The sequence below is a fragment of the Rana temporaria genome, chromosome 4 (assembly GCF_905171775.1).
Source record: "Rana temporaria chromosome 4, aRanTem1.1, whole genome shotgun sequence".
Lineage (NCBI taxonomy): Eukaryota > Metazoa > Chordata > Amphibia > Anura > Ranidae > Rana > Rana temporaria.
The window spans coordinates 374,027,615-374,051,694 of NC_053492.1; the positions used below are offsets into that span (position 1 = coordinate 374,027,615).

General features: G+C 44.7%; 1 protein-coding gene across 3 annotated transcripts in view; it reads right to left on the bottom strand.

Moving 5' to 3' along the window:
• TIAM2 (TIAM Rac1 associated GEF 2) overlaps positions 1-20,939 on the bottom strand; it is a 272,961-nt gene extending 252,022 nt beyond the window's left edge. For 2 of the 3 annotated variants that reach the window (XM_040350977.1, XM_040350974.1), the window contains exon 1: positions 20,786-20,939. The gene's annotated coding sequence lies outside the window, so the exon portion shown is untranslated. Of the gene's footprint in view, positions 1-8,223; positions 8,529-20,785 lie in introns of those variants that run through there. The other variant, XM_040350975.1, reaches the window with a different exon arrangement.
• Positions 20,940-24,080: the final 3,141 nt, after the last annotated feature.

The following is a 24,080-nucleotide window of genomic DNA, read 5'->3' on the forward strand; positions in this document are numbered from 1 at the left end:
GCTCCCCTGCGCGAGATCCCGTAGCTCTACGTCGGCTTTCTCGCAGGATACTAGGGGCACGCGCGCTCCCCGCTCGCCCCCGAGTCCTGTGCGCGTGCCCGGTGCGCGCGATCGCCGCCGGGCACCCGCGATTGCTCGTTACAGAGCGGGGACCGGGAGCTGTGTGTGTAAACACACAGCTTCCGGTCCTGTCAGTGGGGAAAATGCTGATCTTCTGTTCATACAACGTATAAACAGAAGATCAGTGATTTCCCCTAGTGAGACCACCCCCGCCACAGTAAGAACAAACCCAGGGAACATACTTAACCCCATTCCCCGCCCCCTAGTGTTAACCCCTTCACTGCCAGTGGCATTTTTATAGTAATCCAATGCATTTTTATAGCACTGATCGCTATAAAAATGCCAATGGTCCCAAAAATGTATCAAAAGTGTCCATAATGACGCAGTACCGAAAAAAAATCGTTGATCGCCGCCATTACTAGTAAAAAAAAAATATTAATAAAAATGCCATAAAAATACCCCCTATTTTGTAAACGCTATAACTTTTGCGCAAACCAATCAATAAACGCTTATTGCGATTTTTTTATGAAAAATATGTAGAAGAATACGTATCAGCCTAAACTGAGGAAAAAAAACTTTTTTTTATATATTTTTGGGGGATATTTATTACAGCAAAAAGTAAAAAATATTCATTTTTTTCAAAATTGACGCTCTATTTTTGTTTATAGCGCAAAAAATAAAAAACGCAGAGGTGATCAAATACCACCAAAAGAAAGCTCTATTTGTGGGAAACAAAGGACGCCAATTTTGTTTGGGAACCACGTCGCACGACCGCGCAATTGTCAGTTAAAGCGACGCAGTCCCGAATCGCAAAAAGTGCTCTGGTCTTTGGGCAGCAATATGGTCCGGGGGTTAAGTGGTTAAGTGCAGTTTCTCCAGAGCTTAGTAAACGAGGTAAAACTTGACTTTGCAAAGAATACCCAATCACGTGCAAGGAAAATAGTTTTTCTTCTTTTACTAAGCTCTGAAGCAACTGCTCTTGCAGAGTGCACCTGAACTTTTTTTTTTCCTTTAGTAAATCAACCCCTCTATGTGTTGAATAGTTTTGTATGTATTCTTTCGTTTCTGAGCATGCGTAGCCTTGCTCTTACGTTTTTTTTCTATTGAAAACCGTACTATATAAACGAAAATCGGACGTTGAGTTTACGTACGACAAAAATTTTATAGTTTGCACATCCAGCTTTTGTCGGACGAAAAATCAGAATCGGCTGTCGAAAGCACCATACTAACAATCCGAAAATCGACAGATAGTTTGTCCAAAATTTTACTTCTGATTTTCGCATCGTGTGTATGAGCCTTTAGAAAGCATTCCTTAGGAGCAAACAACCCTTTGATTGCCCCTGATGTTAACCCCTTCCCTGCCAGTGTAATTTATACTGTAATTAACCACATTTATTTAGCACTGATCACTGTATTGGTGTAACTGGTCCCCAAAAGGTGTCACTTATGATTTGTGATGGCAAAGTAGCATGACAAGTCGTTTCCCCATGATTTCCAATGACAACCATTCATATTAGTACGACTTCAAGTCGTTCTGACTTTCGACTTCAAAGTAGTCCCTGCACTACTTTGGTCCGATTTTGATGCCATTTACACAGGCATTCCATGAAAACGTGGCAAAATCGCTACAAAATTGCGGCCGCAAAATTGCGGTAAAATCACATGACGCTGATCCCCACCATTACTAGTAAAAATAAAAATGGCATTAAAATATCCAATAGTTTGTAGAAGCGATAACTTTTGCACAAACCAATCAATATATACGCTAATGGGGATTTTTTTTTTACTAAAAATATGTAGCGGAATACACATTGCCCTAAATTGATGGAGAAATTAGATTTTTTACATTTTTTTTAATTAGATATGTTTTATAGCAGAAAGTAAAAAAATATATATTTTTTTTAATCTACGCTTTTTTACAGTGCAAAAAATAAAAACCACAGAGGTGAAAGCTCTATTTGTTTTGCTACAACGTCGCATGACCACACAATTAAAGTAACACAGTGATGTACCGCAAAAAATGACCTGGTCCTTAGGGGGTTAAACCTCCTGGGGCTGAAGTGGTTAAAAAGAGTACTGTATGTTTTTCAGTCCAGTTCAGGTGAAATTTCAAGTAAAAATTTGCACCTCAATCGCACCTGAATCAGTGAATAAAACCACAACGAACTCCTTTTAAAAATCGTAAGGAAACTGCAGCTAGACATATGTGAACTGGCTCTAAAAGAAAAAGGCAGGTTTTGAAAAAAAAACAAAAACATACTTACCTAGGTGGATGCAGTATCAGTCCGATGCTACATTTGTTCCCCACCAACTCTACGCCAAGAAATGAGTGATCGGAGACTGCAAATCGCTCGGTTCTCGGTCTTCAGTGAGCAGAGAGCCGCTGACTGTCAGTTACCAGCTCTCTGCTTGGCCCCCTCCATTGAGTGAAGCAAGATGGCCCCCAAGACTGTTGTGCTCATATGAATGATGTCATTCTGTCTATAAAGCTGTGATAATAAAAAAAAGGTTCCGCCTCTTTTGCTGCTGGACACTGAAGGAAGCAGAATGTTCCTCTTTTTCTGCATGCTTTCACAATTTGGGACAGAGGCAGTTTTAGGTTGCCCTGGAGTTGTGCCAGGGGATATCCATTTCACTACGTGATCACGTCCGTGGGATCTGTGGACCGGATCGCCGCCGGTGTCCCGCGATCGGGTCACAGAGCTGAAGAACGGGGAGAGGTAAGTGTAAACAAACCTTTCCCCTGTTCTTCCTAGTGGCAATGTCAGTGATCGTCTGTTCCCTGTCATAGGGAACGACGATTAGTGACGTGTCACGCCAGACCACTCCCCCCTACAGTAAGAATCACACAGTAAGGCACACTTAATCCCTACAGCTCCACCTAGTGGTTAACCCCTTCACTGTCAGTGTCATTTTCACAGTAACCAGTGCATTATTATAGCACTGATCGCTGTAAAAATGACAATGGTCCCAAAAATGTGTCAAAAGTGTCCGATGTGTCCACCATAATGTCGCAGTCACGATAAAAATCGCTGATCGCCACCATTACTAGTAAAAAAAAATATTAATAAAAATGCCATAAAATTATCCCCTATTTTGTAGACGCTATACCTTTTGCACAAACCGTTCAATAAACGATTATTGCGACTTTTTTTACCAAAAATATGTAGAAGAATACATATCGGCCTAAACTGAGGGGAAAAAATAAATGTTTTTTATATATTTTTGGGGGATATTTATTATAGCCAAAAGTAAAAAATATAGAATTTTTTTTTAAATTGTCGCTCTATTTTTGTTTTTTAGCGCAAAAAATAGAAACCGCAGAGGTTATTAAATACCACCAAAAGAAAGCTCTATTTGTGGGAAAAAAAGGACGCCAATTTTGTTTGGGAGAGACGCAGTGCCGAATCGCAAAAAGTGGCCTGGTCCTTTAGCTACAAAATGGTCCAGGGCTTAAGTGGTTAACAGAATCTCAACATTTGCCTACCTTTAAATGTTTTTTTTTTTTTTATCCAAATATAGGAATACCTAATGATATCTAAAGTAGGGCAGACATTTTAGTTGGGAAAAATCAACAGTAGATTTCTACTGTAAATTACACTTTTTGGATCTAATGGGGTCATGCCTACTCTTATCATATGGGAATTTAATTGACACAGATCTTCAATAGATTCACTATCTCTATTTCATCAAATTGAAATGTGCATGTAGGGAAAATGGCATATGGTAGAAAGAGGATGTTTTTGAAGCATTACTAATCCCAGCTTGTTAATTGAGTTCAAATGTATACATAAATCAATGCATGCAATATGTACTTTAATATCAATTGATGTATTCTGACCAGAAGCAAACTTCCAAAATCTGAGGAAAAACACACACGTGCACTTTGATGTTTGCACTTGTGGTAGTTGGTCAGGAAGTATGTGTGTGCGTATACGCGTGTGGTAAGAGTATTGACTGCCAGTTTCTTGTGCCAGGCCTTGCATAGCAACGACAACTGAATCTGTATTTGAATCACCAAGCATTGAAGGGAAATATAGTATACCGTGTTATAAAAGAGGCTAGAGCTGTAACATTCATTTTGACGTAGAAAGCTGAATAAGAAAATCTCATCAACGCATGGTGTTGTACTGAGAGTGCTCATCAAAGTGTCATAATTGTCCAACAACAGATAAAGGGTTAGTTCACCTTTACCAAAAAACTGCCTATGCAGAGACAGTAAGGGGTGTTTGTGGATAAAAGCCCAACTATGTAGATTTGACTGAATTTAAAAGAGAAGTATGGGGTTTTTGTAGAATCAACGTACTTAGCTGGGTGCAGCATTGGTCCCCCACCAGCTCTAACACTGAGAACTGAGGGATCAAACACCATTGATTGCTCGGTTCTCACAGCTCCATGAGCAGAGAGCTGGTGAGCTGAGAGGCTTAGCTGGGTTCTGATCCAGGCATGTGGTTGGATCCAGACCATGTGGTCGCAATCTTGCCCGACCCTGGACCAGCTCTGTGACGTCAATCTACAGCGGACTTCAGCCCACTGTCAGCTGACAACGGGTCACAGGAGTGGAGTCCGTTTAAACAAGCTTTTTAATGCCTCGCTATTAGTGTAAATGCCAAAAACATACTCACAAAGGCCAAAAAGGCTCCAGGTCCTCGCAGAGCACTCAAATCTTGTATCTATTGCCAGTTTTGGGGTCTATAAAACCCTTGAGGTCTATAGCCTATTTGGTCTTTGTATGTTTTTTTTTCGCAAGTACATATTTAAAAAAATAAATGTGTTTATTACTGCACAAGGCTTTGTGCCCTCTTTGTTGTTCTCTGTTATTCATGTAAATGTGGCTACCGAAAAAAGTATACTTAAAGCAGAGCTTTTACAAATATTTTTTGTATCCCCTTAATCTGGCTTCCCAGACAACCCCCCACCCCTTAGCAAATTGCACGTTTATTTCTTAATTTATTGTAGGGAAGAGCTGCTGCCTTCCTGGACCAGAAGGAAATAATGCCCCCTCCCACCCAACCCCTTCTGGGATGACCATGTCACAGATCTCAGGGCACTTGACAAAGGAGCGCGCATGCCCATTGTGAGCTTGGCATATGCTCTGAAATGCGTTGTGTTTCTTCCTCACACCTTGTTGACGTTACACGCCAGTCGGCTATTTCTTAATTCGCTAGGCAGGTGAGTATGTTATTTCATCCCACCCCAGCAGACCAGTTAGGACAGGGATAATATTAAAATGCACCCTGGGTGAGTAAAGTTCCTCGTTAAATCCTAATTCCCGGATTAAAGTGCCCTACTAAGCAAGAAAAAAAAATAGACCTTGTATATGTACAGTAAAGCCTCGTACACACGATCAGTCCATCCGATGAGAACGGTCTGATGGACCGTTGTCATCGGTTAACCGATGAAGCTGACTGATGGTTCGTCGTGCCTACACACACCGATTGTGTCAGAACGCGGTGACGTAAAACACAACGACGTGCTGAAAAAAACTAAGTTCAATGCTTCCAACCATGCGTCGACTTGATTCTAAGCATGCGTGGATTTTTAACCGATGGTTAAATTTAAAGCAAGTTGGCTTTTTTTTAACCTATGGGGCCCACACACGATCGGTTTTGACCGATGAAAACAGTCCATCAGACCGTTGTCCTCTGTTTAACCGATCGTGTGTACGAGGCCTGATAGACAAATATGACTGCCACCAACACATATATAATTACAATCCAAAAATAGAAGCAAGGTGTTAATAAATGAACAGATATTAAAAAACGGTCTGTTATGACAGATGTGGTGGATACGACCCACGTACACTTCATCCATGAATCAATACTAGCATTGCGCCATAAAAACAGAGACCACAGTAATACACTGTGGCAACCATGGGTAATCTGGACTAGATTCCCAGGAATAGTTAAAGTTACTTTTACTGTTTAATTTGCTTTGACAATATAGGTTTGCAATACTAAGGTGTATTGGGAGAGGGGGTTGCCTCCAACCCGGGCACAGTACAGCACCCATCGGGGTGTCCGGGAGGGCAGGCAACTCCCATACCTCCGCCATACCCAGAGGAACTGGGTGATCGGCATGAATATCATACCTTCCACAATGTTACTGTTGTTTCACTTCACATACTGTAGATTTCTATCTAGAAATGTTAAAAATACCTATTCTGCATTACACGACAACTACTGTTGTTGATATGTTTGTATATCAACTTATCTTCTTTCATTTGTTGTAATGAAAAAATAATAATTTTTTGCTCCCTTCCAGATTTTTTTTTTCTTGCATATTTGTCATGCTCAAATGATTCAGATCATTAAACAAATTTAATGTAATGTAACTGCATTTTGGATTTACTCAGGTTATCGTTGTGTAACATTAAAATATGTTTGATGATCTGAGTGATAAATATGCTAAAAAAAAATTAATTATCTGAAAGGGGGCAAATACTTTTTCACAGCACTGTACATCTCCAGCTGGAAGCAGACTCCATCATGGTGCTTCTGGCCCTTAAGAGGACTTAATCATAGAGGTTTCAATGACTAAACTCTAATAACGGTGAAACTGTAGATATTGCGCCCAACTCGAGATACATCCATTCCTCTAATAAATCCTTGGCTTTTTGATTTCAGAGTTTGTAAGACCTAAGCCAGCCATAGATGGATAGAATCTTGGTCGGTTTGGCAGGGGCCGGTCCAAATTTGATCCATCTATGGGCAGGCTCGTTGTATTGAAGTTGATCTGTCGATTGGTTTCAGTACAGCCAGCCTGTTGGGTTCTTTGCATGCAATAGCTCGCTATAACCGCCAGCAGTGATCATGGGGGGGGGGGGGCGGGACTCCCCGCCGGCAAAACACAACAGCGCTGCGGAAGGGATTCCCCCATTAACACTGACTGTGTTGATGGGAGAACTAAGGGATTTACTTCCAGCAACCATGGGTTGAAAGAAAATTGCATCATCTATGGCTTGTCTTATTGCTTCGTTGCTGAGGCTGCAGCACAGGCTGTGAAAAGCGTACACCATAGCCACGCATGATACTAGCGCTGGTATTGGCCGTCGGGGAGGAAGTAGAGCACAAGCTATACTGAGATATGAAAGCTAAATAGAAAAAAACGCATGCTCACATATTATTTTTTTACTGCCCAAAGTTGAACTTTAAAGCAGAGTTCCACCCGTTTCTGTGTTTATTATAAGTCATCAGCTACAAAAAGCATAGCCGCTGACTTGTAATAAACACACACACACTCACCTGTCCCACGATCCAGCGATGTGGCCGCCCGAAGACTCGCTTCTCTCCCTTCACGACGCTGGCATCACTACTGTGGGCACCTGGCTGTGACATCTTGCGGCTTCACAGCCGGGTGTGCACTGCGTATTCACGATTTGCGCTGCGTGTCTTGAATGACCCTGCAATCTTCTGGGACCTGTGATGTGTCCCAAAAGATTGCAGGGGGGGGGGGTGGGCGGCCCAGGCAGAAGTGGGAGCTAGGTACCTTTCAAAACTAGGTACTCTGACCCCCTGGCATGCTGAATGTGGCATGCCAGGGGGTCAGAATTGCTTAAAGTGGAAGTTCCACTTTTGCACCCTTGCACAGAGGTGGTAAGTATAGCATGTTTGTTTTTTGTTTTTTAAACTAATCTTTATAACAACTTTAAATAGAAAACTATCTTTACATAGATTCTTGCTCCAAAAGCATTTTATTAAAATAAATTTGGTAAGAATCCCAAAAAAATTATCTGATTTAAATCCAAAAAATCAGATTTAAATAAAAAAAAAATCAGATTTACATCCGAAAAATCAGATTTAAATCCAGAAAAATCAGATTTAAATCCCAAAAATCAGATTTAAATCCCAAAAATCAGATTTAAATAAAAAAAAATATTTAAATAAAAAAAAATCAGATTCACATCCGAAAAATCAGATTTAAATCCAGAAAAATCAGATTTCAATTTAATAAATTCGATTTTTTTAAAAATCATTGATTTTTATCCACCATGTAGTCAGGCAATTTTATATACAGTCCTTAAATTCCTTTTTGTAAATGTTTTAGCAATAGTAGCATCAAAGTGACTTTAAATAATAGAAGGCTCAAAAACATTTACATCTCAAACGCTTTCGGTAAATTAAAGGCAAGCCTATCATCAAACGCCGCCTGTGAAAAACTCACCATCTGTGCTTAAGCTGGCAGGAGCTGAAAGACACCGAGGCTTCAATGAAGACCGTTCTACTAAACTCTTTGCTTTTTCTTCTCCTTTCCAACGAAGAGAAACTACAACTCACAAACGTTCAAGCGTGTAGACGTTACGAGAAAAAAGGAGAGTCAGGTTGTCTTGGATGCATTTCTGTCTGCTAAATACACCCCTCAACGTATTCATGTTTTTTTCCTTTGGTGGAACAGTATGATGCAGCCTTAACTAACAGCAGTTTTCCACAAAGCACTCAAAGTGATTAGCCTGGATGACCTGGCACACAATCTGGGAGTCACCGGGGAATACCCCAAAGACTGAGCTGGTTGTTTGACCCTGCATTCCAAAATTACCACGAGGCTGCTAAAAGAAGGTTAGTACGGTGCTGAAGCTGCTCAATGAACGTTCGCTTACTTCCAGTTCACCTCTAGATCTATTTAAAAGTAGTAAAAGACAAACGCAGGCACTGTGTCACCGTACCAACCCGGGGGATGCCCGCTTACAAAACGCTTCTTCTGTGTAGGTGCAGAACAGGGCTGTCATTAAACACCTCTGCTAAACGTCGTGTGACGAGAGAGCCCTGACATCCAATGAAAACGTCTGCAGATATATACACCGCTCAGTATTGTAGCAAGCAATTAAACAGGGAGACATTCAGAAACTTCAAATCTAATTTAAAGTGGAAAAAATTATATTGCCGTTTAAGTGTCTCCGTTCACTTTTTTTATTTTTATTTTTTTGGGGCTTTTTCTTCTTTTTTTTTTTTTCACCTGTTGATCCCGCTGTTATTTTATCTCTTCCTTTAACCAATTCAGCTCCAGAGCAATCTTTTTTGTAAATATTTTTGGCAATAAAATGACATTAATCCCCTGAACATTATATATTTTCTGAAAGCAGAGGCCCTGTAGAATAAAAAGGTGATAGTTGCAAACTTTTGTTTCATGTGATATTTGTGCAACTGTTTTTTAAACACAAATTTTCCCGAAAAAATATAATAAATAGAATTTTAGTGCAAAATTTACACCATATAATACCCATTTTTGGTTAAAATATAAAAGTTTCATCGAATAAATAGATACCCAACATTCCATGTTTTAAAATTGCGTGCGTCCGCGATATCGCCAAAAACGATAGTGCCCAAAAAACACCATTTAAAAGCCATTATAGCTCATCTTTTTACACGTAAAATCCAAATAAGCGTATATTGATCGGTTAAGTCAGTGGTCTCCAAACTGCGGCCCGGGGGCCAGATGCGGCCCTTTGCTTGCTTTGATCCGGCCCTTGGGGCACTATTTTTAAACACCAATACCAACAATAGGACATAATTCGACCCACTGACACCAATGATGGTGCACAATTCCTCCAATGAGACGAACGATGGGACACAATTCCTTGCAATAACACCAACAATGGGACACAATTTCTCCCAATGACACCAGCAAATGGGGCTTAATGACACCAATGATGGGACATGATTCCTCCCACTGACACCAAAGATGGGGCATTGTTCATTCCTACTGATAATCGGGACCTTTTCTACTCCCGATGGCCATAGTCCGGCCCCCGTTAAGTTTGAAGAACTGTAATCTGGCCCTTTGTTTAGAAAGTTTGGAGACCCCTGAATGTTATAGCATCTACAAACTATAGAATGAGTAGCGCCGGGCTACTTTCAGAGCTATGTTAAATTTAGGGGGAGAATTCAGAGAAATAGTTGGCTCTGAATTCATTTGATTGTTAAAATTTGGGTCTCTGCTATAGCTTGGCTGTACTGTGGGCTAACCTTTTGTCCGGGGACTCAGGCCTCCCTCCGAACGGCAGGTGGCAGCAATGGGGTCAAGTGCTTCTGAGTGCCACTCCTTAGCGGCCAGTGAGAAGTTGGTCGCCTCGCTGTGCATGCTGGGGAGGTGTTTGACTGGGTCCCCAACTTGGAGGGGTTCCCGAGCTGTCCGTCCAATTGGAGGAGGCTGGACGATGAGGAGCCTGTCCGAAGGATACCAAGCACGAGGCTGGTGTTCCAGGAGGGGTCTGTCCATTCATCAGGGACTACCTGGGATCTGACAGGCTGGATGTTGGTTGCCTGTCAGCCATTCCAGGACACCCCCGCATATGGCCCTCCTGGCCGGGGTGTGCCTGGGTGTTCCTGGCTCCGGGACCACGATGGCCCGGAGCAACTGATCTGCTGTGCGGGGCCCAGTGTTTGACTGGGTCCCCAACTTGGAGGGGTCCCGAGCTGTCCGTTCAATTGGAGGAGGCTGGACGATGAGGAGCCTGTCCGAAGGATACCAAGCACGAGGCTGGTGTTCCAGGAGGGGTCTGTCCATTCATCGGGGAATACCTGTCAGACTGGATGTTGGTCGCCTGTCAGTCGCTAACTTGCAAAAAACAAAACTACCTGAAGGAGATCCGGGTGCTGAATCTACAGAGAGAGGATTCTGGACAGGGCTCAAGTCCTGCGGGAACGCGTGGGAACGGAGTTGCTGCACTTTTTTCACAGCAGGAACGCAGTTCCCTTTGCAGGACTAGAGCAGCCGAGAGCAGCCTTGCTGCCCGAGCCAATCCTTCACTAAGCGGCGATGCCCAGCTCGAGTCACTGTCAGGGGCAGGCGAACCTTAGTAATCCTTTATGTTACTGGCCGCTTCCTGTATATGGATTCATCGGGTAGTGTGCGGGTATTCCGTCACTTCCTCGATGCCGCAATGTCTCCTGGGAGCTTTTGTCATTGTTCCCAGGAGACATTGCGGAGGTCTGCCGTAAGCTATCGTGGGATTTAGAAAGAACTTTCGAGAAAATGACGGAATATCCGCACAGTACCAGATGAATCCATATACAGGAAGCGGCCAGTAACATAAAGGATTACTAAGGTACAGTGGATCGAAAAAAAAAAAAAAACATGCGCTTTAGTAATCATGCATGTGAGCGTATCATTTTTTTTTTTGGTGGGGTAGTGGATCTTGGGTGGGAGTTCCCACACTTTTTTCCCCAGGACTTGACCCCTGATTCTGGACCATAATTGTCTCCATTCTTTTGGGAAGGTCTGTGGCAGAGACTTGATCCTAAGTTCGAGTGACACACTGGTTGCCAGGCTAGTGAGAGAGGCCTGTCCAGGTGTGCTACACCCACTCCGGCTGGAGTGGCGAAGTAAAGTTTTGTTGGAAGCAGGACTGTTTCCCTGTATGCAGTTACACCTGGTCTGCTGTCTTCTATTTGCTATCCCTTCACCTTTCCACTGTTTGATCGTTTTTTCACCCGGCTGGGTAATAAAAGCACAGAAAGATACCTGTCGTGTGGACATTCCCTTTACTACAACTCTCATCAAGTACCCTAGATGGCGCAGTTACAGAGACTAAGGCCTCTTACACATGATCGGATTTTCTGACGGGAATTGTGTCATGACAGCCTGTTGGCTGAAAGTCCGACCTTTCTACGCTCCATTAGAGAATTCTTGTCAGACTTTTCCCGCCGACAAATGTTAGATGGCAGGCTTATAAATTTTCTGCGAACAATGGTCTGTTGTCAGATTTTCCTATCGTGTGTACACAAGTCTGTCAGACAAAAGTCCAAAGTACAAACACGCATGCTCGGAATCAATGCTCACCAAACACAACATTAGCAGAAGGTGCCCAAAGGGTGGCGCTCAAGAGCTGAAATTTCACGTAGCACGTCACTACGTTTGTGTTTGTTGGCCGACAGTTGTGTGCCGTTTGTATGCATAACAAGTTCGTGGCCATCGTCCTTCGGACAAAAGTCTGGCGCTTTGTCTGCGGAAAATCCGATCGTGTGTACAAGGCGTTTACTGACACTTTTAGCACTTTGCAGGAATCAGTAACACGAATACAGTGATCATTGATAAAAATATGCACTGTCACTGTACTAATGACACTGACTGGGAAGGGGTTAAACATCTAGGGCGATCAGGAGTGCTGCTTTCACTAGGGGAAGAAATCGATTCTAGTCCCTGCTTTACAGAGGCACATGATCGATCCCCTATCCCCTGTCAGAACTGAGATTCGCCTTGTTTACATATCTCAGTTCTCTGTGTTTTACCGGTGATCAGCAGGTGCTGGAAGACATTGGCCCGGATTCACAAAGCACTTACGCCGACGTATCTCGAGATACGCCGCGTAAGTCTATCTATGCGCCGTTGTATCTGTGCGCCGTGCCCACAATCTAAGATACCCCTAAAAATAGGCTTCCTACGACTGACGTAACTTGCCTACGCTGTCGTATCGTGGGCGCATATTTACGCTGGGCACATTTTCCGCTCCCATTGATTTTCTATGCACATATGCAAATGAGGGAGATACGCCGATTCACGAACGTAGTTGCGCCCGGCGCATAATATATGCGGTTTGCGTAAGTCGTACGTCCGGCGTAAAGTTATTCCCCATATAGGAGGCGCAACTCATGCAAAGGTATGGACCAGGGAACACAGCCGTCGTATCTTTTGTCGTTTACGTTGTACGTGAATATGACTAGGCGTAGGTTACGTTCATGTCGTAGGCAGTGATTCGACGTATCTTAGGCAGTTGTTTCGACGTGATTCAACGTGATTCTGAGCATGCGCACTGGGATGCGCCCACGGGACGGCGCATGCGCCGTTCATTTTAAGCACTTCTATGGCGCTTGGCCCATCATTTGCATGGGGTCACTGCAAGGCTGCATTCATGGGACTGGTAAAGCTGCATTTCTTTGGCACTGGTCAAGTTGCATTTATGGGATTGGTAAGGCTGCATTTCTTTTGCACTGGTCAAGCTGCATTTATGGCACAGGTAAAGCTGTATTTATGGCACAGGTAAAGCTGCATTTATGGCACAGGCAAGGCTTCATTTATGGCACAGGTAAAGCTTCATTTATGGCACAGGTAAGGCTGCATTTCTTTGGCACTGGTCGGGCTGCATTTATGGCACAGGTAAAGCTGCATTTATGGCACAGGTAAAGCTGCATTTATGGCACAGGTAAAACTGCATTTATGGCACAGGTAAAGCTTCATTTAGGCACAGGTAAAACTGCATTTATGGCACAGGTAAAGCTTCATTTATGGCACAGGTAAGGCTGCATTTATGGCATAGGTAAAGCTGCATTTATGGCACAGGTAAGGTTTCATTTATGGCACAGGTAAGGCTTCATTTATGGCACAGGTAAGGCTTCATTTATGGCACAGGTATGGCTTCATTTATAGGATTGGTAAAGCTGCATTTATGGGACTAGTAAGGCTGCATTTCTTTGGCGCTAATCAAGCTGCATTTATGGGACTGACAAGGTTGCATTTCTTTGGCACTGGTCAGACTGCATTTCATGGGCACTGGTAAATATTTTAGTACACCATTTGGTTCAGCAAACATTAACAGCACCCGATCTGTGATGTGGTGATGTGATTCCCATGCGCATGTGTGGGAGTGCCATCATCGCAGTCCCGGCCATTTAAGCAGCCAAACAGATGCATTTCTTTGGCACTGGTCAAGCTGCATTTATGGCACAGGTAAAGCTGCATTTATGGCATAGGTAAAGCTGTATTTATGGGACTGGTAAGGTTGCATTTATGAGACTGGTAAGGCTGCATTTCTTTGGCACTGGTCAAGCTGCATTTATGGCACAGGTAAAGCTGCATTTATGGCACAGGTAAATCTGCATTTATGGGACTGGTAAGGCTGCATTCATGGGACTGGTAAGGCTGCATTTCTTTGGCACTGGTCAAGCTGCATTTATGGGATTGGTAAGGCTGCATTTATTTTGCACTGGTCAAGCTGCATTTATGGCACAGGTAAAGCTGCATTTATGGCACAGGCAAGGCTTCATTTATGGCACAGGTAAAGCTTCATTTATGGCACAGGTAAGGCTGCATTTCTTTGGCACTGGTCAAGCTGCATTTATGGGACTGGTAAGGCTGCATTTCTTTGGCACTGGTCGGGCTGCATTAATGGCACAGGTAAAGCTGCATTTATGGCACAGGTAAAACTGCATTTATGGCACAGGTAAAGCTTCATTTAGGCACAGGTAAGGCTTCATTTATGGCACAGGTAAAGCTTCATTTATGGCACAGGTAAGGCTGCATTTATGGCACAGGTAAAGCTGCATTTATGGCACAGGTAAAGTTTCATTTATTGCACATGTAAGGCTTCATTTATGGCACAGGTAAAGTTTCATTTATGGCACAGGTAAAGCTTCATTTATGGCACAGATAAGGCTGCATTTATGGCACAGGTAAAGCTGCATTTATGGCACAGGTAAAGTTTCATTTATTGCACAGGTAAGGCTTCATTTATGGCACAGGTAAAGTTTCATTTATGGCACAGGTAAAGCTTCATTTATGGCACAGGTAAGGCTGCATTTATGGCACAGGTAAGGCTTCATTTATAGGAATGGTAAGGCTGCATTTATGGGACTAGTAAGCCTGCATTTCTTTGGCGCTGGTCAAGCTGCATTTATGGGACTGACAAGGTTGCATTTCTTTGGCACAGGTCAGGCTGCATTTCATGGGCACTGGTAAATATTTTAGTACACCATTTGGTTCAGAATAAAAACATATTTTTTTTGGTTTTCCATCTTATGGAGTAAAAAATACGGTAATAAAAAAAAAAAAAAAAAAAAGCTTAATACCGCTATTTATTTATTTATCGTAGTCAGGAAAAGGAGAATGGAATGGCGTTGTGGCCTACAGTGTGGTCTACATTGACCAACCCGGCATCTTGAGTTATTTTCCCACAAAATAAAAGATGAAATGTGATCTCTCACTATGGGCTGCAACTCCACGTTGTGCCTTTTCCTTTTCCTGGCTTTTATAATGTGTTATACAAATCTAATCCTTTTCCACCTATGAACTGCAGCAGAATAGCTATTTAGTCTTCATCTTGATATTTAAAAGCCACGGTGAGATGTTGCTTCAGATTTGTTCCCTCTCCTGTTGTTTTTACTTAGAGCTCCAGAGAACACCGAAGATTTCCGAGGTTTGAACGGCTCCATCTCTATAGGGCACATGTTTTCTATCAGCGTAAATGTCCTTTTATTAAAGAACAAGCCTTCTTAGGTTAATGGCAGTTCAGTTCCCCTTGCTTATTGACATCTGGCTTCTAATATAAGAGCACCTGTACTATACTGCAGAATACATCTGGCATGCTGTCTTCATAACAGGTCACTATAAGGTGCACAGGATCTCCAAGGACTCCTACCCTCATTTTAAGCTACATTGTATACCAGCAACAAAACCTTGGGCTGCTTTGTTACATCAGGACATATTGCATTCATTCACAGTCCCATAAACTGTAGCAGAAATTCAAGAAATCAATCTATAAACACTCAAAGCAACAACCTTGCCCGGACAGAGAAAAATCGCAATTATAGAATTACCGGGTCACATTATAAAATTCAATCCCGAGCTGAAACTTTTTGCAATACAGAAATATAGTAAAATAGTAACACAATACAGTAAAACCTTGTACTGTGAGCATAATTCGTTCCGGAAACATGCTTGTCATCCAAAGCACTTGTATATCAAAGCAAATTTCCCAATAAGAAATAATAGAAACTCAGCTGATTCGTTCCACAACCATTTATTTATAAGTCTTTCAGTTTATAGTCCATATAAAAAGATCATAGCAATGTGATAGATTGTGGAACCATAACATGTTCATCCACAAATGGAAGCCTCCACAAGGGGATTAGAAGCAAAATCCAGCAGGAGCTCCAGAGTATAAAAGAGAAGAGAGGCACCTCTAAGTGTAGCAATATGGTTACATTTAACCACTTAAGCCCCGGACCTTTAGGCAGCTAAATGCCCAGGCCAGGTTTTGCGATTCGGTACTGCGTCGCTTTAACAGACAATTGCGCGGTCGTGTGACGTGGCTCCCAAACAAAATTGGCGTCCTTTTTTCCCCACAAATAGAGCTTTCTTTTGGTGGTATTTGATCACATCTGCGGTTTTTATTTTTTACGCTATAAACAAAAATAGAGCGACAATTTTGAAAAAAATTATTTTTTTGCTATAATAAATATCCCCCAAAAACATATAACAATTTTTTTTTTCCTCAGTTTAGGCCGATACGTATTCTTCTACCTATTTTTGGTAAAAAAAATCGCAATAAGCGTTTATCGATTGGTTTGCGCAAAATTTATAGCGTTTACAAAATAGGGGATAGTTTTATTATTATTTTATTTTTTTACTACTAATGGCGGCGATCAGCGATTTTTTTTTTTTTTCACTTCGGACAATTTTGACACATTTTTGGGACCATTGTCATTTTCACAGCAAAAAATGCATTTAAATTGCATTGTTTATTGTGAAAATGACAGTTGCAGTTTGGGAGTTAACCACAGGGGGCGCTGAAGGAGTTAGGGTTCACCTAGTGTGTGTTTACAACTGTAGGGGGGTGTGGCTGTAGGTCTGACGTCATCGATCGAGTCTCCCTATAAAAGGGATCACTCGATCGATGCAGCCGCCACTGTGAAGCCGTGTTAACATACGGCTCTCCCCGTTCTTCAGCTCCGGGGAGCGATCGCGAGGGGGCGGCAAGAAACGAATAGCCGCGCCCTCGTCCCGGATCGCGCCCCGCAGGTTACCGACCGCCGCATGTACCGGGAGGGGGTCCCGATCGGACCCCCGACCCGCGGAAAGGCGGGGACGTACATGTACACCCATATGCCTGTACGTGCCATTCTGTGGACGTATATGTACATGCGGCAGCGTTAACCGGTTAATGAAGGTACAGCATTTAGCAACTCACATGGTTGATGATTAAAACAGGCACATCTACCGTATTTTTCGCTCCATAAGACGCACCTGACCATAAGACGCACCTTGGTTTTAGAGGAGGAAAACAAGAAAAAAATATTCTGAAACCAAATGGTGTACCAAAATATTTACCAGTGCCCATGAAATGCAGCCTGACCTGTGCCAAATAAATGCAGCCTTACCAGTCCCATAAAATTCAGCCTGACTTGTGCCTATTAAATGCAGCCTTGACTTGTGCCTATTAAATGCAGCCTGACTTGTGCCCATTAAATCCAGCCTGACTTGTGCCCATTAAATCCAGCCTGACTTGTGCCCATTAAATCCAACCTTAACTTGTGCCCATTATATCCAGCCTGACTTGCAGCCTTACCGGTGTCCATTAAATGCACCCTTTTCTGTGTCCATTAAATGCAGCCCGTTCTGTGCCTGGCGACTGGCAAGGACGTCATCACAGTCGCCTGTCCTCCTGTCACTCAGACAGAGCAGCCCGAGCGGCAGTACTCCATTCGGCCACCGGGGCTGCTCAGTTTTCTCTTTTCTGTGAGTGACATGAGATTGCTTGACGCTCGAGGGAGACGGCCGCCCTGTATTGTGAGATGGCGGCGGTGGCGTTGGCGACAACGGGCGGTGGTTCTGTTAGTATTCGCTCCACAAGACACACAGGCATTTCTCTTAATTTTTTTGGGGGGAAAAGTGCGTCTTATGGAGTGAAAAATACGGTAAGTATGCTGGCATCCGGGGTAAAGCTGTCCACATAGACCATTCTCCTCACCGCTGGCTTGTCAGTCTGAAAACTTTACCAGAAAGACTACCCTGAAAGCGAGGCTTGAAGCGCTCGTGGAGGGAGTGACATGCATGGTGGTGCCGAGGACGGTCTATGCGGACAGCTTTACCCTGGATGCCTGCATACTTAGATGTGCCTCTTTTAATCATCAACCAAGTGAGTTTCTAAATGTTGCACCTTCATTCCTTCATTAAATGTAACCATATTGCTACACTTAGAGACGCCTCTCCTCTCTTTTATACTCAGTTGTGACATGACGCTACTTGTATATCAACACATTCTTTCTTCCTTTCTTTCTCTTTCTTTATTTCTTACTCTTTCTCCCTCCATCCCTCTCTCTTTTTTACTTTATTCTCCCTCCCTCCATCCACCCCTCTTTTTTTTTTCACTTTCTCCCTCAATCCTTCTTTCTTTCCTTTATCTCTCTCTTCCTCCATCTTTCTCTCTCTGCATCCCTCCATCCGTATAAAGACCAGGATCCCCCAGTTTCACTCCAGTTCTCCTCTACCCAACCATCATCTCCTACCCACTCCCCCCCTTTTACCCCCTTCTCCCCTACCCCATGGTTCCCACTTCCATTCCCCATCTCCACACCCATTTTGTCAGGGGCTAAGGCTGAACCCTGAGGTGGAGCATCTTATTACTGCCGTTTGTGTGGGTGGGATGTGTAATGCGCCAATCCCTGCTGATCCTCTTCTCCTATTCATCCCATGTGATTGGCGCAGTACACATCCCTGACCCACACAAGCAGTAATAACATGCTCCATTTCGGGGTTCTTCCTTAACCCCTGCAAAGGGCATGAGTGGGGCCTCATGTTTAAATTTTGCCTAAGGCCTCGCAAAGCCCAGAGCCGCCTCTAGAACCAGGGCTTAGACAGATTCACTTTATTTTCATGTTTACCACCCTAAGGGTAAGTGAGGAAAATCCCAAATTTTGGGTTGGCACCAAAACAGGAATAGAGGGGGGTCTTCCAAAAGTGACACTGGTTCTGAAGACCCCCGTCACAACCAAGGATTCCCTCAGTTTGGAGGGATTCTTCTCACTTCCTGTTCTGGCTACAGACAGAAAGTGAAGGGAAATTTCCCCAACAGGACAAAGATGGCAGCCTGGCCATACACAGAGCAAATTTCTTTCCTGCAACAATGGGTTACATGAAAGAAATTTGCTTGATTCCCCCATTAACGCATATAATGTTGATGTGGGAATCCCTCCTGCCGGGTCATTGTCTTCTCCCAGCGGGCATTGGAAGCCGTGCCCGTAGGGAGAAGACAGTGATTATTTCTATAACAGCTGCTTGCGATAATGGTAAGCTAATCCAGCAGGCTGGTTGTACCCAATTTGATCGATCGATTCAGCCTGCCCATTAGTGATTTGAATCTTTTCTGCCTTTAGTTCGTATGTAAAATTGTTATCAATAAAGGAGGTTGCACTAGTTACAAAATGCACAAAGCATGTATACCAATGACACTGTTATTGGGGCAAAGCAAAAGACTGTTAAAGTGTAATTAAACGCACATCATTAAAAACGACATGCTGTATTACACGCTGTTCATACTTGCTCAGTCACTGTGGTGTTTGTTTTCTGTTAAAAAAAAAGGCTAATACTGCTGTTCACTGTCCCTATCTCCTTGTCTGTGCCCCGCTACCACTACATCTTCTGAGCATGCTCCAGTTCAGTTCCGCTTTCCTTCTTTTTCTTATCTGTGTAGCACAGATGTCTATAGAGCACAGGTGTCAAACACAAGCCCGCAGGCCGAATCCGGCCCTCCAGGCCATTTCATGTGGCCCTCGCACCTCTCCTGCAGCTGCAGGAGAGCTCCAGCCCTCCTCTGGTTCTACTCCAGACTTTCTGCTTTCAAGCAATGCATCCAGCTTCTTCCAAGCAGCAGCATAAGGAAAGGGGGTGCACTGTGATGTAAGGGTGAGTGGGGGACTCAACTTCTGATGGTGTTGTGGCTCTTGACATCTAATGTAAAGGGGAGGGGATGCCCACAATGAAGTTGAGTTTGACACCCCTGCTATAAAGGCAAACACGAGGCATATTCACAGGGATAAATGGCAGTCCACTACCTCCCTCCTCCTCCTCCATGTACACTAAACAGCTAAACACTATAGGAGTGGGATAGATATTACATGTTGATTGATGGAGGCATCACCTCCCTGTAATTCTAAGCACATAAAAATAATAAACAGGCCATGATCAGCAGAAAATCCCCTCAGATAGCCTGCACCATGTTTTTGCTTAAAAATAATAAAGATTAGAGCTCAAATACATATTTTTAACATTTATTTATTATTACCGTATTTATCGGCATATAACACGCACTTTTTTCCCCTTAAAATCAGGGGAAAATCGTGGGTGCGCATTATACGCCGATCCCCGCTTTCTGAGCGCCGCCGCCGACATATACCGAGTGCAGTACACTCGGGTACACTCGGCTGGGCTCGGCCACGCTCAGCTCTGCTCGCGGTCACGCCCTGTGCCGCCTCCTAGCCTTTATGCGAGAGGAGCCGAGCGTGGCCGAGCCCAGCCGAGTGTACTGCACTCGGTATATGTCGGCGGCGGCGTTCAAAAACAGCGCGGGAGAAGCGGGGAGGACAGCACGAGGACACCACGACGACACCACGAATGCCGCAGACGGACGCCGGACCGGACAAGGCTGCCGATGGACGCCGGGCAACTGTAAGTAACTGTAAACTGTCAGTATTACTTTTTTTCCCTTAGTATTCCCTTCTAGGTTTGGGGTGCGCGCTATACGCCAGTGCACGCTATAGGGTGATAAATACGGTAATTATGTTTTTCCCCTGTATTCCGAGGCCTATAAGCTCCTCCCATTGATATTTCCCTGCAAATGGGCTGGAAAAAAGCTGGGTCACATGACAGCTGTATAACGATTATGAAATAAGGGACTTCGATTTTTGTTTTATTCAAATAAATACAATGCCATCATCCATATACAGTACATAAAGAGAGAGGATAATGTTAATTAAACAATGTGTGTTTAGTATCTCGTTAAATGAAACTGTCTTACTATTACAGATTGGTGAAAAGAAACTCCACGTCAGCGTTCAAGAGTAACAAAGCACGGCAAGAAGTCTTCAAAGCAAGAAGGCTTATCGACAAGTCAAATCCATACGGTGCCCAAAGTCCACTGCCTTTTGCAACCCTCTTCAGATTGGGAAAAGTCTATGGGCCAAATCCACAGCCAGCGGCGCAAAATAAGTTTTTACTAACTTATGTCATTTAAGTTACGGCGCCCTAAGTTGGTGTCGTAATTGCCGTATCCACAGCGCATTTGCGCCCAAAAGTGCGCCTGCCGTAACGTAAATACAGAGGCGTAAGGCGGGGTTATGGCAAGTGGGAAGGAAGTGGGCGTGCTTCATTGTAATGAGCCGTGACCCCATGCAAATGAAGGTCCGGCCGTACTGCGCATGCGCGCACGAATCTGCTGCTCACTGCGCATGTGCAGAACTTTGCTTGGCGCAATCAGTGAGATAGGTAAAAGGCCAAGTGTACTTAGTTTGAGGATCGCACTGTGCTTAACTAGCTCCAGTCAAACACACTTCATTTGCAAAAGTATTTCCCTGTGTTCCCTTCCATGAGCAATTTGCTTCTGCTCTTAGTTTGTCAGTGTTTGTTGGTAAGTTGTGTTTGATAGAGAAGTGTTGGAGGAGTAGTAGATAGTAGTTGTTGTTTGTTTGTGATAAGTGTAATTTTTGTTTGATTGTTTTAGGTGTTTTTTTTTTGTTCTGCTTGGATTTTGTGTTTGGTTTTTGTGTGTTTGTATTTGACTTTGTAGTAGCTGTCTGCTTGTGTGTGTATTTTTGTGTGTTTGTCCTGTTTGGCTTCTTGTTGCTGGGTGGTGTCTGTGATGGCCCCCAAACGCAGGAAGCTGAATTTTTCACATGTTGAAAAGCAAATCCTAGCCAGGTATGTCATACAATATGGAAGATATCTACATGGGCCTGATAGCCGGAACACCTCCCCGGCCCAAAGGAAGAGGATATATGCCAAAATCACAGATCACATAAATGCGGCGGGGGGAGGGGAGACGAGGACCCCCGCTGGCATTAAGAAAAAGATCAATGATCTGAGGAGCGTGGTCCGCAATAAGGTGGCCAAGCTCACTGCGCATAGGAGGGGCACTGGAGGAGGGGGACCATGCCCCATCCGGCTGACTGAGGAGGAATGGGCAGTGGCCCGGTGTTTCGAGCCAGAGCAGGTGGTGGGCCTGCCTGGTTATCAGTCTGATGTTCCTGTGAGGCCAGGTAAGGTTTTTTTTTGTTTTTTTTGGTGATTAGCATGTGTGGGTGGGGGAAGGGAACATGTGGCAAGTGTGTGGATCCTCAAACCTGTGATTGTTTGGTGTCTTCCACAGATGACCAGGAGATTGCTGGGCCATCAGGCCAGGCTGCTGCACCACCCCAAAGACAGGAGGCTGCTGAGGAGTCCCCAGGGGAGGGGAGTGGCCAAACCTCCCCTCATGAGGAGGCTGAGGGGGAGGAGGATGAGGGGGAGGAGGATGAGGGGGAGGAGGAAGAAGATCTCCAGATTGGCCGGGAAATCATTATTGCCACTGATCTGATGACCTTTGATGATACCCTTGAGGCTAGCCTTGAGGCTCCCCTTGAGGCTACCCCAGAGGCTCCCCTTGAGGCTCCCCTTGAGGCTACCCCAGAGGCTCCCCTTGAGGCTACCCCAGAGGCTCCCCTTGAGGCTACCCCAGAGGATCCCCCAGAGGCTGGCACCAGTCAGGCCACCATCAGGGGTAGCCCCTCCCACAACATGCCGCAACCCACAAGGGTCACTCTATCCCCTCCTACCTGGCCACAAGCCTCAGGGGCAGGCAGGATGGCGACCCAGGACACCAGGGTGGGGTCTGAGCATATGCCGGCCAGTCTGCTGAGGGACAATGCCAAGCAGACCCGCAGTCTGGGTGACATCAAAAAAACTATGGCCAAGATGGAGCACAGCCTGGATGTAATGAGGGAGTCACTCAGTGATGTGGCCACCAATTCATTGGGTGTCATCACCTGTTTGTGGTCCCTGCATACCGCCACAACAGGCGTGGGCCAGGAGGTGACTGCCCTCACCCGGGCTGTGCAGGACAACACCCGGGCTGTGCAGAAGAACACCCGGGCTGGCCAGGCCAATACGGCTGCCATCACTGCCTGCCTGACCAGGATAGCAGTGGCCTTGGAGGGCAGGCCAGCCGGAGGTCAGACACCAGGGGAGGCTCCTCCCTCCCCTGTTCCCCCCCCCAATGAAGATACTCCCTCCCCTGTTCCCCCCCCAATGAAGATACTCCCTCCCCTGTTCCCCCCCCCAATGAAGATACTCCCTCCCCTGCTCCCCCCCCCAATGAAGATACTCCCTCCCCTGCTCCCCCCCCCCGTGAAGATCCTCCAGGTGGCCGTGCCCGTGGCCGTGCCCGTGCCCGTGCCCCTGCCCGTGGGCAGCCTAGACGGAGCACTCGCCGCCGGACTTAAATACCAGGGGTACTTTTTTTTTTTGATTTTTTGATTTAAAACTTTTGGTTATTATACTGTACTTATGATTTGCTTTATGTGTGTGAATGATGTGTGAATGTGGGGGGGTGGCATTCCTGACAAAATAAGGGTGTCCCCCTCAGTTTTGGTGGAGAAGGGATCCCCAGGACCAGGGAAAAGTCATCCTAGGTTCCTGAATGGTGTATGAATGCACAGTGACATAATTGGAGCCGTGGCGGGGCGTTACTGCTCCCAAGTACCAAAGGGGGGGGGGGGGGGTACTTGGATCTAATCCAATTCGATGTGCATGTGATGTGTTTGTGCTAGGGACCACAGTGGTGTGCATTCATGCATTCTCATTGTGACATAAATCATGTGCGTTTCCAGAGACAAAAACATTCTCAATGTGTCATTAAACATGTGCGTTTACTGTGCAAAGCAACATTCTCATTGTCACATAATTCATGTGCGTTTGCAGTGAAAACAAATAATAACATTGTCACATAATTCATGTGCGTTTGCATCGGAAAAAAAAAAAACATTGTGACATTTTTTCTGCCCATTTACTGAGAAAATATGCCTTCTGCCAGGCGTCTCCTGGCTACTGTGCCCTCAGTAGACCGGGTAGAGTGGGCTAGGGGGGGATTGCCTGGGTGGGGGGTCAGGTCAGCACGCAAGTTAATCTCCAGTCCCCTTCTCGTTGCAAAGTTATGAAGAATGCAACAAGCCCCTATTATTTGGCACACAAAGTCGGGGGAATACAGCAGTGTACCCCCTGTCTTGTCCAGGCATCTGAAGCGGGACTTCAGCAGGCCAAAAGTACGCTCCACTACTGCC